This window comes from Asparagus officinalis, chromosome 6 (genome assembly GCF_001876935.1).
Source record: "Asparagus officinalis chromosome 6, Aspof.V1, whole genome shotgun sequence".
Lineage (NCBI taxonomy): Eukaryota > Viridiplantae > Streptophyta > Magnoliopsida > Asparagales > Asparagaceae > Asparagus > Asparagus officinalis.
In genome coordinates, this window is record NC_033799.1 from 47,299,090 (window position 1) to 47,319,770 (window position 20,681).

The following is a 20,681-nucleotide window of genomic DNA, read 5'->3' on the forward strand; positions in this document are numbered from 1 at the left end:
AAGAGGCTATAATTATGCAATAAAATTAAGACAAGCAAACCACAGTATTCTATTGCAATCAAAATAGAGGAGATAGGGTTAGGAATCGTTATCCTGTGACGCGCGATATGTTAACAAGGTTCGGTCCACTGACCTACGTCCCCGCTCCCCACTCTTGAGGAGAAATCCACTACACAACCTGGTTTGGAAGCTGGAACTTCATCTACACAGCGATCCCCTCACGATCTCACACTACACAGTTGATCTCACTAGATCACACTCCCTCACAGTTGGTGAATCAATCCTCCCCGGCTATTATTTCCTTGGTGAAATAATACCCGTTGTACTGCGTAGATCCGACCGGATCTAGATCGCGCGGTGGTCCACGGCAAACAACCCCGGCGCAGGCAAAGAACCCACAAAGCGAGCGACCGCAAAACAGGAGCTCGTGATTCGTTCGACAAACAAGGAAACAAAGTTGTAATTTTCATTTCTTTTCAATTTGATTTTCGTTGTAACCGGATCTTATAAAAAGACCGGATCTTTGTAATCGATAAACTATTACAAGAGTGTACAATGGAATCATTAATGAAGAAAGCAACAATTTTTCCCGCGAACATCGACCACCGAAATTTTTGGTCGACCGACGAAATTTTCGGTCTTCTGCGATCCAGATCGAAAACGAGAAAAACAAACAGAGACTTCATCGGTCGACCGGTGCGGTCGACTGATTAGAAAAATCGAGCTCTCGGTTGACCACACAGGTCGACCGATAAACTCTCTGCTGCCCACTAACGAATGTTCATAGGTGCGGTCGACCGGTGCGGTCGACCGGTGTGGTCGACCGCATTCTGATACATTTCAGAAAAGCAGATTTTGACTCAACTAAAATATTTGGAAAATATTGATTTGACCTCTGAAAATTATAAAACTTTGTAAAATGTTTTTAATACTAAAAACAAACTGTTTGGAAAAAGAATTTTGCAGATAGGTCCTCATACTTGTGAAAAATAGTATTTTGAGAAAAACGCTTAAAAACATAAGAATGAAAACGTGTGTGTGATATCCCAATAGCTTCAAGTGAAGTCAATAACTCTTTGCCTACATTCTAGCACTAGAGATAAAAATAAAAGATAGCTAATATCCTCATATAGAATGCAATGCTTGAGTCTTGATATAGCTTGAATAGGATGAAGCTTCTATTAGAATTTGTTGTTCTTGAATTAACGTTGCTTCATCACTATGCCTCCTCCTCCTTTGGATATCATCGTTGTAACGCATATTCCATCCAATCCTCCATTTGTGGTACTAACAAGCTTGATATATGAATTCACTACATTTGTACTTAGTAAGCCATTAGTACCGATAATGGTGGTTGTAAAACATCATCAAAATATAAGGGCTAACAAAAGGCTTATCCAAACAGTACTCGCCGACTGCCAGTGTGTAGGAATGGTGAAACCTTCAGTGTTCGAAAGGCTCACTCAACGCCCTTACTAACCGAGATCTTCTCGTCGAAGGCATAGCCACCAAAGAAGGCGTGACGTTGATGATTTAGAAGTCTCATCCGCTACTGTTAACATGACGGGGAAGGGTAAAAGTATACTTCTAGATCCTCCAGACTTGGACTCCTTCCTGGGACCCAGTCACTTGCTAGTTTAACATGAGCGTGACGGTATCTGTACGCCCACAGTCGTACGGGAGTAAACATCCCGCTCGACTACGCTCTCCTAGCACCCCCTTCCGGGGGTGAAGAGGAAGTTTGCTCAGCGGTGGCCACGTCTTAGACATTACACTCGAGTCACGGTGACTCAGCAAGGGTGCACATGGCTGAAACCTCAAGTGATCAGACGATCGCTAGAAAGTTTGAAGAACATTAGGTCGCCATTGAGTCCATAAGAGACATGTTGGAGTAACTTCTGAACAAAAAGAAGAAAAAGAAGGTCACGCGTTCCCAACGGAGGCCGGCGGGAGGCAAGGAATAGGAACCTACTCCTAATCAGACAACTGAATAGGAGGATAATGTTGAACTCCTGTCGGATCACTCTTCAAAGTCGTCGGCGGGAACGTCGCGCTCCGGGGGTACCACTCGAGATAGATATTCGACGAGTTCCAAAGCCAACTCAATGCCTTAAAACTCTAACAAAACATGAACAAACTGGGGGTGGTCAGGCCATACCCTATCGAGTGGGATACGGTCCCCTACTCAGCAAAATTTAAACCCATCAGTCTGGTATAATTTAATGATAAGGGCTCCCCTTCACAGCACATTTACTACTTTATGGCTTAGACCATATTCCTTACCGAGAACGACGCTATCCTCACCTGGCTATTCATCAGCACCCTCAAAGGGGTAGCCTTCGAATGGTTCCGCAAATTAAACCAGGCTCTATTAAGTCATGGGCCAACACGGAAAGACTTTTCTTAGCCCGTTTCTTCGATGGCGATACTGAGGTGTCAATGGCCACCCTCCTAGCCGAGAAGCAAAAGAAGTCAGAGTCAGTCAACGACTTTGTGAAGAAGTTCAAGAACCGATCAGTTCATTGTCGAGACGAAGTCTCCGATGCCACGCTGATTGAGATGTGTCGTAATAACCTTTCAATCCATATTCTGTCCAAGGTTGGCGTGGTAGAAACCCTAACCTAGAAAGAACTCATTCGCCAGGGCGAACAGGTCGAGAATATGATCAAAAAGCTCGAGGCCGAGGAGCCTCACCCCAAAAAGGGAGTTGCAGAACTGAACGAGAGGAAAGGAGATCATGGTTGTTGACTCCGCTCCGACGCCCAAACCAGTCCAAAGGCCGAAACCTAGGCTGTTTGAACAACGTCCTCCGAGGCAATACGACTTTAGGGAAGACCAGGTAGTGGCAACTCTCGACACGCTCCTCAAGAGCAATAGGATTAAGCTGCCGGAAGTAACCAAGCTTGAGGAGGCAAACAAAACCAATGAACTGGGCTACTACGCGTACCACAGGTTCCTCGGCCACCATACTTCCAAATGTTATATCCTCAAGGATAAGCTTCAAGCCCTATATGATGCAGGAGTTTTAAAAAAAGAGAAGGTACAGAAGCAGGTGAGTACAAATATGATCACTCTGAGTTATCAAAAGGATATTATCTTTGGGAGAGTCGATCACCCCTTATGCATATTGTAGGACAAGTCCGAAGAAGAGGAGTCTGCGTCCTAGTTTTCACAATACAGTCAAGTGGAGAAACGCATGATGAGGGATATGGGTTACGACCTCACTCGCCAAGAAGGCTTGAAATACGGCAGAGGATGGAAGATGGTCATCCGACCCACCTACGTACCTAAAGGCAAACCCTTGAACTACTTCACCAAGACTCGAAGAGGCTTAGGTTACATTTCTCCCTCGTCAGAATTGTTTTGCAATTTCGGAGAGGACTCCGACGATGCCCGATCCGAGGATCGATCATCGACATCCTCAGCATAGGACTCAAACGTCAGTGTGGGAGACTTGTTAAACAACCTCACAGTCAACATGGTTGCGACTGATCCCACCGAAATGGTAGAGGACAGGCAAGTCCCGCTTTATGACGAGACATGAGACCACCACGTTAATGCTCAGTGGAGTAGTCGCTTCGAGCAGTGTGAACTGCCCACCGAGGACGAAATCCTCCAGGTAAACATGGGCGATGAGACCAACCCCAAGCCCATATTTGTCAATGGTAGTCTACCTCCCTAAGAGAAGGAAGACCTCATAGCCCTCGTACAGGAATATATTAATGTCTTCGCATGGAATTATGAGGACATGCCCAGCCTTGATCCGCAGATTGCCATGCATCGCCTCAACATCGGCTCGGACGCCAAACCTGTCAAACAACAGCAGAGATTATTTTATCCACAAATCATGGAGGCAATCGAGGCCGAAGTAAAGAAGCTGATCTAATCCGGCTTCATCAGAGAAGAGTAGCACCCTGACTGGGTGGCCAACATTGTTCCATTCCTAAAAAAGAATGGTAAGATCCTCATCTGCATTGACTTCAAAAACCTCAATACCACTTACCCAAAGGATGAGTTTCCTTTTCCCATCATGGACGTCATCATCGATAACACATGCAGATTTGAGAAGATGTCCCTTATGGATGGGTTTTCAGGGTATAATCAAATCAAGATGCACCCTGATGACAAAAAACACACTTTATTCAGGACTCCAATGGGGGTGTACTGCTACACGGTCATGCCTTTCAGACTCAAAAACACCGATGCAACGTATCAACGCGCCATGAGCATGATTTTTTGAGACTATCTGTGAAAAACAGTCGGATGCTATGTAGACGATCTGGTCATAAAAAGTTGCAGCAAAGATGACCATCTCCAAGACCTGAAGGCGATGTTTGGACTCATGCGATCTCATCAACTCAAGATGAATCCTACAAAGTCATTCTTAGGGATGTCCTGTGGTAAATTCCTTAGATTCGTAGTCATAACAAAGGGAATCCAAATCGAACCGGATAAGGTACGAGCTATCCAAGAGCTTCAGCCGCCCCGGAATCTAAAGGAATTAAGGGGTCTCTAGAGATGATTGTCTTACATCCGGAGGTTCATTTCAAATCTTTAGGGCAAATATCAACCCTTCTCCAAACTAATGAAGAAGGGTATCTCCTTCATATGGGACGAGCCCTACCAACGGGCCTTTGAAGAGATCAAAGTTTACCTCTCGAACCCACCCGTCATGGCGGCTCCGATCTCAGGAAAGCTATTCCTCATCTACATACGAGCCATGGAGCACTCTCTAGGCACTCTCTTGGCACAAAATGATGATGCCGGCCATGAGCAGGGCATCTACTACCTGAGTAGAATTCTACAGGGCGCCGACCAACGGTACCCTATGGTCAAAAAGTAGTATTTGGCCTTGGTATTTGCCATCCAAAAGATACGACATTACCTAGTTGGCCAAACCATCCATGTTATTTCCCGGATGAACCCCATCTGAGTCTTCATGATATAGCCCACGACCTTAAACTAGCGCTTGGCCAGATGGGCACTCCTACTGTCTCAGTACGACATTCACTTTATGCCGCAGAAATCAGTGAAAAGGCAGGCCTTCTGCGATCTCATGGCCAGTCATCTGTTGGGGGTGAAAACTGACCTGTTCGAAGATTTGCTAGATAAACCCCCCGAAGTCAACGTGAGCTCCCCAACAAAAGTTTGGCAGATGTTCTTCGATGGTGCGTCTCGCGTTGGCATGAGCAGATCTATTGTTGCAGGAGTGGGCGTGCTCCTCACTTCCCCGCATAACCACATATTACTCTGAGCCTTCTCTTTAACAGAGCCATGTACCAACAATGTGGCTGAGTATAATGCGCTACTCATTGGGTTCTAGCTGGCAAGAGAGTTAGAGATAAAGCATCTCGAGGCCTACGATGACTCTCAGATCATCGTTAGGCAGATGATGGGAGAATACGAGGTTAGGAATGACGATCTAATCCTGCTTCATAAAGCGGCTACCAAACAAGTTAAGTCATTCAAAAACTTCCGCATTGAGCATATGCTTCATTCCAAGAACACGCACGCAGATGCCCTCGCATCCTTAGCATCTAACTTGGCTCAACTGCTAGAGACGACTCAATGTGTCACTATAGCGAGTCGACGACTCTTTCGACTAGATGACCTTCTAGAAGTGAACGCTACTCACCAGGCTCCGGATCAACTTGACCTGAAAGACTGGCATCTCCTGATCATCGATTGCATCTTATACGGCATGTTACCTGAAGATGCTAAGGAGCGAGAGTCTGTCCGCCGATGTGCCTCAAGGTTCTACTACGACTCGACCACGAAGACGTTGTATCGTAGGTTATATGAGGGCTTGTTACTCCGATGTATTTCAAAGACAGAAGCACAATAAGCACTATGTGAAGCCCATGATGGTACCTACGGAGCTCACCAGCCCGGACCTAAGCTGTGGGATCGTCTACGGAGGATAGGCTACTTTTGGCCAGGGATGGTTAACGACGTAGTCGCTTATGCCAAACCATGCCACGCATGCCAGATCCATGCTAATTACATGCACCGACCTCTTGAAGACCTACATACGATAGTAGCATCATGGCCTTTCGAAGCATGGGGAATGGATATAGTTGGGCCGATATCCCAGCCATCAGAAAGGGGTCACCGGTTCATTCTGGCAATTACCGACTACTTCTCCAAATGAGCCGAAGCCATCCCCTTAAGAGAAGTTAAAACCAATGAGGTGATCAAGTTCATCAAACATCACGTTATATATTAATACGGCGTACCTCGACGTATCATTCACGATAATGGCACATAATTTGTTAGTCATGCGTTCACCCGGTTCTGTGACAAGTTCAGAATCCAGAACCTTTTCTCTACAGCATATAACCCTTCGGCGAACGGTTTGGTCAAGGCCTTCAACAAAACAATTGTTAAGATCCTAACCAAGCCGACTTCCAGTAGCAAGAGAGATTGGAACGAGAAGCTTGGCGAGAGCTTATGGGCGTATCGCACAACGGTTCGCACGCCGACTGGCAACACGCCTTACTCATTAGTATATAGCTGCGTGGCCTTGTTACCATTAGAGATTCAAATTCCATCCCTCCGGGTCACCCTAGCGACAGGAATAACGACCGAGGATAATCATCAACAACGTCTCATGAAACTTGAAGCATTGGAGGAAAGGCGGCTTGAAGCCCAACAGCACATTGAGTTCTACCAAGCTCGAATAGCTAAGGCCTTCGACAAGAAAGTCAAGCATCGATCCTTCAAGGAGGGAGAATTGGTACTCGCCATTCAACGACCGATGATTCTTACTTCCAAGAAGAAAGGCAAGTTCCATCCCAAATAGGAAGGACCGTTCATGATAGAGACAGTCTATTTGAATGGAGCTTATCACCTCGTCAAACCAAATGGCGATAAGATTATGATGTCTATCAATGGCAAATTCTTGAAGAAGTACTACCCTTAGTACTTCCCTTTCACTCCTACAAGTGCACGAGTCTAAACTGCCCCTCTTCCCCCTCCAACTAGTACACGAGACTAAACTGTTCCTACTTCATATACTTTGACGTACTCACGAGTATGAGCCACTGCTTATGGGAAACCCCTATAAGACACTACATATAGTATTCTTAGGGATAACCCAGATCCCCATTCGGTCAAACCTTTCGACAGTTAGGACCAAAGTCGATTATCAAGTTAAATCCCCACCTCTGATAGTCGTTTTTCCCTTAGTCTCATTCAACTGGACGATGGATCTGTCGAATCAAGTCATGTTAACTGTTACCTCTTGCCAAAATCAACTTACCAATACTCTCTAATAGGATGGTAAGCCCACAGAGTGGCTCACATCACAATAAACAATCAAGTCATGTTAACTATCACCTCTTGCAACATCAACCTACCAATCCCCTCCCATGGGATGATAGGCCCTCATAGTTGCTCCGATCGTTATAAGATTCTATCGGGTTGATGATTACCTCTGGTAGAGCAGGCTCCGTCATTCCCACGAATAACACTGCTCGAGTAGTAACCTACCATGCGACGCGTTACTACTCCGATCGGTCGTCACACTCGTACGTCCCTGAACGACCCGACCTATCCTGAGCGTTCTAATATTCTCTTAGAACAATCGATGGGTAGCAGACTACCATGCGACGGCTCCTATAACAATCGATCATCATACTCCTATGTCCTTGAACGATTCGATTATCCTGACATCATCGTCTTTGTAAGCAATAATGTTCATTAAGGGCGGCTTGCCAGGCGACATGCTGTAGTCGACCCCCGAACAGCAACACGCTAAATAGCGGGTCATTGTTGGGACCTTGATTTGGTCGCATGCACAAGCAACCGCTCTGTTTGGGTTACACTATTAATCTTTAACATCTCAAACCCGCCTGAACTACAACACGAGAGTCGGGGTTAAGCCGACCCCACACTACGAATAGCCTAGAGTGGAAGAGAATCTTAGCAATTAAGTCTAAGATAAGCTCCTCGACGACTCACTATGCTGGGGATCAACAACGTGGCTAGCCCGACTCAAGCAACAGTCGATAAAGACAAGTCAAACACGGTGACTATCAAGGATTAACCAAAAGTTCTAAAGCATAGGTCAATGTAGAAAATAAAGAAAGGGTTGTGCATGCAAAACAGTAAATAATCAAAAGCATAAGGTGCCATTCCAAGCTGAGTTTAAAAAAAACACATCATGTTTTTAGACAAAGATGCAACCAGCATTAGCAAATTACAACAGTGCAACAGAAACATTCTAAATTAACTTCAACAGGCTGAAAGGCAACAATCCTAGCCTTGACATCCGCGAGCTCCACCGCGTGCCTAGCTCGGACCTTCTCCTCCCGTCGTTGCTGAAGCTTGACAAGGGTAGCCTCACCATCTTCCTCTTCCTGACGAAGGATCTGAAGCGACTTTGCCTCCACCTCAGCGATGCGACAAACCCGCACTTTCTCATGCTCGAGCTTCATTAGGTTCTCCTCTCCCTCTAGGGACACTGTGTCCATGAAGAAAACAGCGTCAAGATTGGCATCCATCTCAGCCAGCAAAGCACGATGTTGCTTGCGCAGGCACTTAAGCTCGGCCTCCTTCTCCAGGATGCGCCTAGCCAAAGCTTCGTACTCGAACAGCACGCTCATCGCGAGAGGCATCGGCTCATCTTTAGGGTTGGTGTGTACCAACACCTCCAGGCGGTACATTAACCCCTCCAAGCGATGGAGCTCTCGCTCGCATCGCTAGGCGAGCTGAGGGCCACCTACGCGTCTGATCTCCTCGAGACGTTCGGCCACGAGGGGGGCACGTTGTAATATCACCTGATGCGTTGACTAACAATGGTGGTCGTCCTGCGTAGGTCATCCTTCAACTTTTGGAGGATGGCGAGCATCGGAATAAGGTTCGAAGCCGCGGACCTTGGGGTCAGACTGAGAGCGACGGTCGGCGCCACAGCAGCATCAGCAGCATCGAAGGAAGAAACGACCCCCTTGCCCTTAGAGACGTGCGCATCGATCTTAGGATCCATGATCAGGACGAGGACTACTCTGTAAGAATTCTCTTCAGATGAAACTTCGTGAGCATGAGAACTCTATCAAGAGAGTGGCGGACACGCTATATAACTGGGATTTGACGGTTGAGATTCACCAGCTTAAATGAATCGGGTGGATCAGATCCCCAACGACACTTCGAGTTCGACGCCCATAAAAGCCTCGGCTTCTGGCACTCCAAACCAACAGTTCGGATAAAGCACGGAAGGCGAAGTGCTTCGTCACTTTGCAATTAATGAGGGTTGACACGCCCGCATTGCCTTAGCTGGCAAGCACTTGGGTCCACAGGCGGACGCGCAGCACAAACTCTCCTGTGCTTGAGTTTCGCCTATGGTACAAACTCGCATGTGCTTGAGTTTTGCCCATGGTACAAACTCGCCTATGCTCGAGTTTCGCCTATGGCAGAAACTCGCTGTAGGCTTATAAAACTGCTTATAGGTCCCTTAACACAGCTCGGCACAGTGATTCGACAAACCAACAAACCCTCGGGCGATATATCCAAACATGATCGTTAGACCACAACATCGAAGCTAAGTGAGATGTGACGAAGTAGGCGTATAAAACTGCTTATAGGTCCCTTAACATAGCTCGGCACGGTGATTCGACAAACCAACGAACCCTCGGGCGATATATCCAAACATGATCGTTAGACCATAACATCGAAGCTAAGTGAGATGTGACGAAGCAGATTAACGAGGCGACGAGGTTAAACACCAAAGCGGATTTACTGCCAAATTAGGATCCGAACTGCCAAATCAGAGTCCAGGTCAATAAATCAAACTCGGATAAACCACGAAACCGGAAAATGGGCGCAAACACCTGGAGGACTCGGCCAAAACCGAGCCACCAAGAGGTGGCTCGACCAAAACCGAGCCACCTAGAGGTGGCTCGGTGGCCGAGCCACCTGGGCTAAGCCCAGATCTGGGCCCAGATCTGAGCCCAGATCTGGTTCTAAATGCCTATAAGTAGAGGATGAGGGCTCATTTTGAAGAGGTTGGACTTTTGGAGCTGAAACTCTGCCGGATTAAGAGCTAGACCTCGGACTTTTTGAAGCTTAGAAGACTCGGACTTCTCAGATCTGGTTCTTGGCGATCATCCACGCTAAATAAGGCAGGAGTTCAAGAGAGATCAGATTTGAGATCTACACGGTTTCCCTCCGGATCAAAACTTGGTTTTTGATACCGAGAAGAGTCTCGATTTCGCTTGGTCGATTTCGATTACTAAAGGCTATTATTTCCTTGGTGAAATAGTACCCCCGGCTGTTATTTCCTTCGTGAAATAGCACCCATCATACCGTGTAGATCTGACCGGATTAAGATCACGCGGTGGTCCATGGATTAACCCCGGCGCAGGCAAAGAACCCACAAAAGCAAGAGACCGCAAAACATGATCTCGCGATTCGTTCGACATAAAAGGAAAGTTGTAATTTTTATTTCTTTTTGATTTTGTTGTAACCGGATCTTATAAAAAGACCGGATCTTTTGTAATCAATACTCAAGAGTGCAATGGAATCGATACTCAAGAGCCACCGATCTCGCTGCCGAGATCGTTGCGTCGCAGCCGCAGATCTCAATCCCGGTCGAGGAGGAGGTCGAGTATGAATTCGACCAGGCCAAGTTCGAGGAGTATCTTTCATCCTCCTCCAGGAGAAAAGTCCGTTGGTACGAAGAAGTACAAAATGCCAACGAAGATCCCACCCCAATTGATGCCGAAGTTACATCGGGTGAAGTTCCACCGACCTCCAACCAGGTCAAATCCATTCCCACCAACGCCTCCGCTGTTGAAGGCATAGTGACTCTCTCAAAGAGAGCCTACCAGAGGCGACGTCAACGCCTGGCACGACAACTCGCAAAAGCGATGGAGTCCATGGATGGAATCTGCTACAATGCGGATCTGAAGAACAGGAGAGGCAAACAGCCTCAACAAACGATGAATGGTAGTTCCTCCAAGCCGCAAACGAACGAATGGATCCGTGTCAAAAGGAATCGTTCGACGCTTGAAGAGCGCATTCGCAAGCGCCGCACACTGTCAGCGCAAGCACGGGCTCAAGTCCAGGAAGCCCGCAGAAGATTGCAGAAGGAGGTGGCGAAGAAGCCGCCACCAACCCACCAAGTCTGGAGGCCGAAGTCTAAAATGGTGATTCAGGCTAAAAAGCAACCATTGCAGCCTCCAGCAAAAGTTCAACCTCCGGCGAAACACTCTAAATCACCGGTAATTCCCATGGCTACTTCGGGAGATCACGCAGAATCATCCCGAAGAAAGAAGTCAGTTTTGGAGCGCCTCGGTCCACTTCCAGATGAACGATGCAAAGCTCCGGTTCAAGAACGTTTGGGCCCGATAAAGAAGCCCCGAACGACTCAACATGCTGGGGGTCGCCGCCACCTTCAACATGACAAGGAGATCAGGACAGCTAAGCGCATCAATTTGTGCATTGAAGTCCAGAAACCCACCGAGAACTCACGCCCACAAAGGCATGTTTAGAGGCGCGTAACTTTTGAAAGCCCAAAGAAGGTAGTTCACCCTCAGAAGGAAACATTGTCGTCTGATGACGATAGTGTTATACCTGAGAAGTTATGCCAACACACGATAGGTTACTCCGACCTTCAAGCAGCGAGTTGTACTATCGTGCTGGGGGTACGAGTAAAACCAGGAAAAGGAGTCCTCGAGAACAAGAAACTCAATGCCCCTGTTCCAAACTCATTCGGGCAGTATTGTCTGAGTGTAACTGTATCAAGACAGTTCCTGAAAGAGTTTTGGTTTTTGAAAGACTCAGTACCGAAACGCCAAAACCAAGGCCTAGGCGTTTCTGACGAAGAACAGCGGTGGTTGAAGACGGAGAATTTCGAAGGTCACCACTAATATGACTAGCAAAGGGACATCGGCACGGGATAATCTCGAGTCGATTCTGAAAGCACCTCGGCGTATAACCCGTCTGCAGTCTGGAACCATCAAACGAGCAACTTATGGTAGGATTCAGACAAGATTACCTTCAGAAGATGAAGAATCAGATGCCGGCTTGGCGTTCACATCAGATAATACGGTATCCAGCGAGGGACAACCCCGTGAGGCACTTATGATAAGTGTGGAACAAGTGGCCAGAATGCTTGAAGAAGCCATGGCTAAAGAACAGGATAGCTTCAGGTTCAAAATGCAGATGGCCATGCAGAATATGAGAGAAATGCATGACCAACAAATCCAAGCACTGACAAACCAGCAAGGCGAACCAAGTCGTCGGAAGATGAGGACACAGGTGCGAATGAAACTCATAATGCCAATAATCCTCCCGTCAATGCAGGGGGTGGTAACGAGAATGCTAGCGAAAACACAAGTGAAAGCTTGAAGATCAAAAACCTCGAGAGAAAAATCAATACATTGATTTCCGCTCAAGAGATGAAGAAGACGGGCATTCCTTGTCCATACCCAAGAGAATGGAAATCTATCCCATATCCGGCGAAGTTCAATCTGATTAACTTCACGCCGTTTAATGGGATGGGTTCACCTACTCAGCATTTGATTTACTTCAAATCACACCTGGGGGTTATCTCTGGTAATGAGCCTCTGATGGTACGGTCCTTCGTTGACACTCTTCGTGGAGTCGCCTTCGATTAGTATCGCCGCCTCAAGCCAGGAAGCATGAATAGCTGGGATGACATTGAGACTAAATTCCTCGCTAACTTCTTCGATGACGACACCGAGATATCCATCGGGTCGTTGCTTGACGAGAAACAGAAAGACGGGGAATTGGTTGACACCTTCGTCAAAAGGTTCCGGAACAAGGCGATGAACTGTCGGGACCCGATCACCGAAGAATTCATTCTCTAGATGTGCCATAACAACCTCGCATTGGACGTGTTAGAAGTAATGGGGACAGCACCGTCCAAAACATGGAAGGATTTGAAGGTCCGAGGAGAGCAAGCCGAGCTATTTCTCAGAAGGAAGAAGGCGGAAAGAGGTCCACAAGCGACGAATGCTCCGCAACAGAATTTCGTCCCACGAGGGAAAGGTAAGGCACATGCTAATGCAGTGATGCTAATCAAACTTTCCAATTGCAACCTCAGCAACAGCCGCAGCAACAAGCACCACAACAATCTCGTCAAACTTTCCAATTGCAACCTCAGCAACAGCCGCAGCAACAAGCACCACAACAATCTCGGGGGCAATGACAACAACGGCCTCAGAAGCAGAAGTCTTCGGAGCCAATATTTCCTAAAGTGTACTCTTTCAAAGATGACGAATTTCCCGGCATCTTTAAGTACCTGTTGGAAAATAACAAAATTCAGCTACCGGCGATTGTAGATCAAGAAGGGGCTAGCAAAGTGACGGATCCGAAGTATTGCGCATACCATAGAGCGGTCCATCACCCTACAAAGTCATGCTACTACCTCAAGGATAAAATCCAGGCGTTAATTGATGTAGGTGTCATAACCCCGAAGCCGTCCAAGAACGTCGGAGCAAATGTAGTGTCAATCAGCTTTGGATCGGTGCCCACAGCATGGTTTAAACCAGAGCGCATCACCAAAGTAGGGATGAAGACAGTGAACGATGACCCACATGGACAGCGCCAAAAAGGACTTGTGCCACACACAGCCCCAAACGGCGAAATCCTCTGGGTTCATCCCGATCTAATTAAAGACGATCAGTGGACGACTTCCTCGACCAGAAAGGGTAAAGGCAAGTCCTGCAATGCTACCTCCGCGATCTTTGAAGAAGATGGTAATGAAGCTCCTACTTTCCCGCTCTCCGAAGAAGAACAAGAAGTCTTTGCCACTAGAAGCGGAAATGAGTATCACTTCAACTATCCATCACCTAGTGATCAGTTAGCTGAGCAGGGGGTAGCTAAACGGGGACCAGCCAAAACTCTCACGGAGCTGGGTGTGATCATGACGCCTAGACCGGTTGAACAAGCTCGACGACAGCCGGTTGATAAACAGAAAGAAAAGAGGCCCCAGGAGGTTCAGAATCCGAAGCAGTCTCGTTTCAGTCGTCCGATTGGAAGAGATAAACCGGAAAGCTTGAACACTCCGCATGTCTTCGATATTATGGCTCAATTAGCTAATATCCCTGCGCGGATAACATTGTATGAGTTTCTACGGTTGTCTAAAGAAACCAGGGAAGCCTTGCATGAAGCCTTGGCCAATTCAGAAGTGTTCCTTACTCGGATCAAGCCGGCACTTGAAGAGCCAGAACTGTCAATTCAGCACTGCAATATAGCGGCTAAAAACCTTCACCAAAGAGGATATGCAGACGAAGAATTCGAACCACGATCGACCCCTATATTTCGTTGGGTAAATTGGCTCCAGCAAAGTCAACCGAATCCAAGTGGATCCGGGTTCTGCTGTGAGTATTATGCCGCTTCGCTTGATGCATTTCCTCGGTATTCCAGTTAGTAAGTTGGCATCCATAGGCACTGTTATCTATGGATTCAACACTAGCGGGTCAAGACCCTTGGGTAAGATCCGGGTAAAATGCCAAATGGGAGATTTGAAGACAGAAGTCACATGCTATATGATCGATGCCGAGACTTCATATAACTTACTATTGGGTCGGACTTGGATCCATAGTAACGTAATAATCCCCTCCACTCTCCATCAGTGTTTGAAATATGTCGACACTGATAATAAGGTTAGGACGGTGGTCACGGATAAGCAACCATTCAAAGGGTATGAGAACTATTCCACTGATTCTCTCCTTTATGGTAACGAATCCGATACTGAATCATCGGCCCATGGCACGGACAGCGGAGAAGAAGCTGATACCGAAGCCGGATTTGATTACAATGGAGGTTATGTTTTAAACGACATTGTACCCTTTGTAATCAACTTTGACGATGAACAATCGTCAGAGGGCAGTTGTACTTGGCAACTTGCCAATAATGAAATAAATAATGATTTAGAGTACTCCCTGTCTCTTGATGATGTGATAAAAGAATTGTACGATAATCCCGATTTATATATGCCGCTCCGATCATCCTATATAACAAAGGAACGCCTCCAGCATTCTTTCGGAACAACCCTGGTCATCCCGACCAAAATAGGAGATGAAAAAGAAGTGATTTACGGTAAAGGAAAAAGCTCTCCATTACCAGATCATTTCTTAAGGGAAGATGAGAATGATGACAAACCTGGTCGGCATCTATCTAAGTATAGTCCGGAAGCGTGCAAGCTCATGGAAAAACGGGGATATGATTTCACACTCGGAGAAGGTTTATACTTCGATCGAGGTCCTCGTATTCCAGCCAAAGCGGCATATGTACCAAAAGGGAAACCCGACGATTATTATAAATACAGACGAAGGTTAGGGTATGAATCTTCTTCAGAAGACGAATGCTGCTGGTTAATCAATAACCAATCATCTGAGCAATACAAAGATGGAAATTCGTCAGATTCATCGGAATGAGATTCCGATACAAGTCTGGGGGAAGCATTCAAAGCCCTAATGGCGAACATGGCTATTGCTGATCCGTCCACAATGAAGAACGATGATCAAATGCTAACATGGGAAGACCCATGGGTTCATCACCTGAACATGCAGTATGGTGATAGGTTCGAACAGAGGGAACCCCCCACTGAAGATAAAATAGTCCAAGTTAACATGGGTGACGAGGCCAACCCAAAGCCTATATTCATCAGCGATAGTCTTCCCTCAAATGAGAAGGAGGAATTAATTGCTCTCATCAGGGAATATATTGATGTCTTCGCATGGAACTATGAAGATATGCCAGGGCTCGATCCCAATGTAGCAATGCACCTCCTCGATATCAAGCCGGATGCCAAACCTGTCAAGCAACAGCAAAGACGGTTTCGTCCGCAGATAATGGAAGCCATCGAGGCAGAGGTTAAGAAATTAATTGAATCAGGATTTATCCGAGAGGAGCAACATCCAGATTGGTTAGCCAATATCGTTCCAGTCATGAAGAAGAACGGTAAAATCAGGATTTGCATTGATTTCAGAGACCTGAACACGGCATGTCCAAAAGACGACTTTCCTCTCCCGATCACAGATGTCATTATCGACAATACGTGTGGATTTGAGAGAATGTCTTTTATGGATGGTTTTTCAGGATATAACCAAATCAAGATGCACCCAGATGACGAGAAGCATACAGCGTTCAGAATGCCCCTCAGTGTCTTTTGCTACACGGTGATGCCTTTCGTTCTAAAGAATGCAAGCGCCACGTACCAGCGAGCAATGACTAAGATTTTCCAAGAACATCTCAGGAAAACAGTCGAATGCTACGTTGATGATTTGGTTGTAAAAAGCCGCAACAAAGAAGATCGCATCAAGGTCTTGAAGACGATGTTCGATCTCATGCGGAGTCATCAATTGAAGATGAACCCCACTAAATCCTTCCTTGGAATGTCCAGCGAAAAATTCCTTAGATTCGTCGTCACCACTAAAGGTATACATATCGATCCTGATAAGGTGAAGGCGATACATGAACTACAACCCCCTAGAAATCTAAGAGAGCTCAGAGGATTGCAAGGGTGGTTAGCTTACATCCGGCGGTTCATTTCAAATCTTTCTGGGATGTGCCAACCATTCTCTAAACTAAACAAGAAAGGGGTGTCGTTTATTTGGGACGACGCCTGCCAAAAAGCATTCAAAGATATCAAAACATATCTGACGAATCCTCCTGTTCTCGTCGCACCAAAATCAGGTAGACCGTTCTTGATTTATCTCAAGGCGATGAACCACTCGATAAGTGCCTTACTAGCACAAGACGATGATAATGGTCACGAACAGGCAGTCTATTACCTAAGTCGGACCTTGATAGGCGCCGAGTCTCGATATCCGATGATTGAGAAAGAATGCCTCGCATTGGTATTCGCAATGCAAAAGATGCGGCATTACTTGGTAGGACAGACGATTTACGCCATTTCCAATGTTAATCCAGTACGGGTATTTATGACACAACCGGCCTCTATGAATTGGCGGCTAGCGAAGTGGGCCCTTCTCTTGTCCCAATACGATTTGCACTTCAAACAACAGAAGTCGATCAAAGGACAAGCGATTTGCGATCTTTTGGCGGCAAACCCGACCACAGATACGAAAAGTGTATGATGACTTGCCGGATGAAACCCATGAGGTTAACACTACATCGCACCAACAAGTATGGCAATTATACTTCGATGGTGCTTCGAGGGCAATTAATAGGGCAATAACCCCTGGATGTTCTACAGTCTCCTCCGGAGTTGGAGTTGTCTTAAATTCCCCGGGGAAGCATGTGATGCCTCGGGCTTATTCACTGACCAGTCCATGTTCCAATAACGTAGCTGAATACAACGCGCTTCTCATTGGACTCAGTTTCGCCAAGGAGCTGGGGGTCGAATATCTCGAAGCTTTTGGGGATTCTCAATTGATAGTCAACCAAGTCCGTGGAGAGTATGAAGTCAGGAACCAAGACGAAGAAAACATAAACGCCAAGGAGGTGAATTCAACTCAAATTGGGTCTGAGTCCCGAGATTGGCGTTTTTCTATCATTGACTACGTCCAATATGGTATTTTGCCAGAGGATGTGAAAGAAAGAGAATCAATCCGTCGAATAGCACCAAGATTCTTCTATAATACCGAAACCCATACATTATATCATCGAGGGTACGATGGTTTGTTACTCCGATGCCTTTCGAACAAAGAAGCAAAAGAAGTTCTTAAGGAAGCACACGAAGGAGAATATGGTGCACATCAGCTCGGGCCCAAACTGTATGATCGCATCAGGAGAAATGGTTCGTGACGCAATCGAATACGCCCGAGAGTGTCATGCTTGTCAAATACATGCAAATTATATGCACCAACCACCAGAACATTTACACACATCAACTACGTCTTGGCCGTTCGAGACATGGGGTATGGACATTGTCGGTCCTATTTTTCCCCCTTCAGTCAAAGGTGATCGATTCATTCTCGCAATCACGGACTACTTTTCAAAGTGGGCTGAAGCGATCCCGCTTAGAGAAGTAAAGACGAACAACGTCATCAACTTCATCAAACATCATGTCATATATCGACACGGCGTGCCAAGACGGATCATTCATGACAACGGTCCATAGTTCATAAGAAACGTCTTCGTCAGGTTTTGTGACAAGTTCAAAATTCAAGATGTTTCGTCAACAGCTTACTATCCCGCTGCAAATGGATTAGCTGAGGCGTTTAACAAGACGATCATTAAAATCATGTCAAAGCTCGTGAAGACCAATAAACGAGACTGGGATGATAAACTATGTGAAGCATTATGGGCTTATCGTACCACCCTACGCACACCTACGGGAGCTACCCCATATTCGTTGGTATACAGATGTGAAGCTGTGTTACCATTGGAAATCCAAATCCCATCCCTTCGGATCGCCCTCGCGACTGAGATGACGACAAAAGAACAACATCAAAAACGTCTCGAAGAACTCGAGAGGTTGGATGAAAAGCGCTTGGAGGCTCAACAACATATTGAGTTTTATCAAGCCAGAATATCTAGGGCTTTTAACAAAAGAGTCCGACAGAGAAGCTTCAAGGAAGGAGATCTGGTCCTCGCTGCTCGCCGACCGATAATCCTCAACTCCAAGAAGAAAGGTAAATTTGAACCCAAATGGGAAGGACCGTTTGTGATAGACACAGTCTACTCAAACGGTGCATATCACCTGATTACTCAAGAGGGCGACAGGCAATTAATGCCAATAAATGAGAAGTTCCTAGATCCCACTTCTAGTTTCTTTTTCGCTGGAAATAGAATATAAAATTCTTCCTTTCCAGAATCAAGGAATAGAATATAAAATTCTTCCTTCCTTATATTCGGGTTCGTCTTCACCCTAAAAGAAGACCGGGAAATAAAATATAAAATTCTTCCTTTCTCGCACCGATCTTTTCCAAAATTTATCAATCTAGGATTCATCCTAGGAAGTTTATCCCGAATCCTAAGCAGGGATAAGTCTGCGCCTAACACGCGCCGCCGGTTTACTCTTTCTCTGTAGAAAAAGACACCAGAGTTTGATTCTGGGGTATTTTATCCTGAAGCCTAAGTAAGGATAAGTCTGCTTAACCCGCGCTGCCGATTAGTTCTTAACCGTTAAAAAGAACACTCGCCCACATATTCAACATTGTGGCAGGTTGTTATTAATAACACCAAAATCCATGCCTTACACGCATGGGGAATTTCATCCTGAATCCTAAGAAAGGATATGTCGACGCCTAACACGCGTCGCCGGTTTAGTCTTTTTTCGTAGAAGAAGACACCAGAGTTCGATTCTGGGGTATTTTATCCCGAAGCCTAAGTAGGGATAAGTCAGCATCTAACACACGTTACCGGGTAGCCTATTCCCGTAACAATGGCGAAGTCTACGTATTCGAAATCGTAGCACCAAGTCTAAGAGAATTCACTCTCTTAGCACAACGTCACATGCGGAATGGATTTAGACAATCCGCATGCTAGCCTGACTCAAACGGTAGTCGGTAAAGGCTAATCAAATCCGTTGAAGGCTGGGGGTTAGCCAAAAATCCTAAAGTCAATGCCTAACACGCGTCGCTGGTTAGTCTATTCCCGTGAGAAAGATGATGTCTATGTATTCAATATCGTAGCACTAAGAGCGTTAACTCTCTTAGCACAACGTCACATGCGGAACGGATTTAGACAATCCGCATGCTAGCCCGACTTAAACGGTAGTCGGTAAAGGCTTATCAAACCCGTTAATGGCTGAGGGTTTGCCAAAAATCCTATAAATACGAGAGTCACTGACGCATCAGCTTCAATAGTTGGTCTTGTGACTTGAGCATCCAACGACAATCGAAACCCTAGGGTCAACACCGGTCAACGCGTAACCCTAGGTCAACGCCAGTCAACGCGTTACGATCAAAAAGTCAACGTACGACGTTCAAAACCCTAGGGTCAACGCCGGTCAACACGAAACCCTAGGTCAATGCCAGTCAACGTGTTGTGATCAAAAAAGTCAACGTACAACGTTCAAAACCATAAGGTCAACGCCGGTCAACGTGAAACCCTAGGTTAACGCCAGTCAACGCGTTGCGATCAAAAAGTCAACGTATGACGTTCGAAACCCTAGGGTAGACACCGGTCAACGCGTAACCCTAGGTCAACGCCAGTCAATGCGTTGCGATCAAAAAGTCAACGTACGACGTTCAAAACCCTAAGGTCAACGCCTATCAACGCGTAACCCTAGGTTAACACCAGTCAACGCGTTGCGAGAAAAAAGTCAACACGAATTAATATATCATGACGGAGATAGTCAGTTCAAAGTCAACTCGATGACACGAGCCAAACTCAACTCGTCAGTTTTAGATTTGAGACTTCGACGACGGCCAGACGATAAATGCGGCGCCGGAAGGATTTCAGCTATTCGTCAAAGCATCGAATAGACTGAAAATCGAAGGAGTCAAGAATTAAAGCTAACTGCAGGTCCTTTACACTGACCAGGCTAAACCAGTCCTGAACCAGTCCTAAACCAGTCTTGAACCAGGCCGGTTCAGCTCATTCTTAACACTCCAATAAAGTATACGAGTATAAACTATTCCCTATTTTTCGTTGAGAAGTTCCTGGAGAATATTTTTCTAAAAATATTCTTAAGGATAACTCAACAACACTACGCCGGACAACACGTCGCAAATAAGCACTCAACGCCGACAATTGATGGTCAGTTCTATGTTGAACCAACAAACACGAGCTAAAGATCA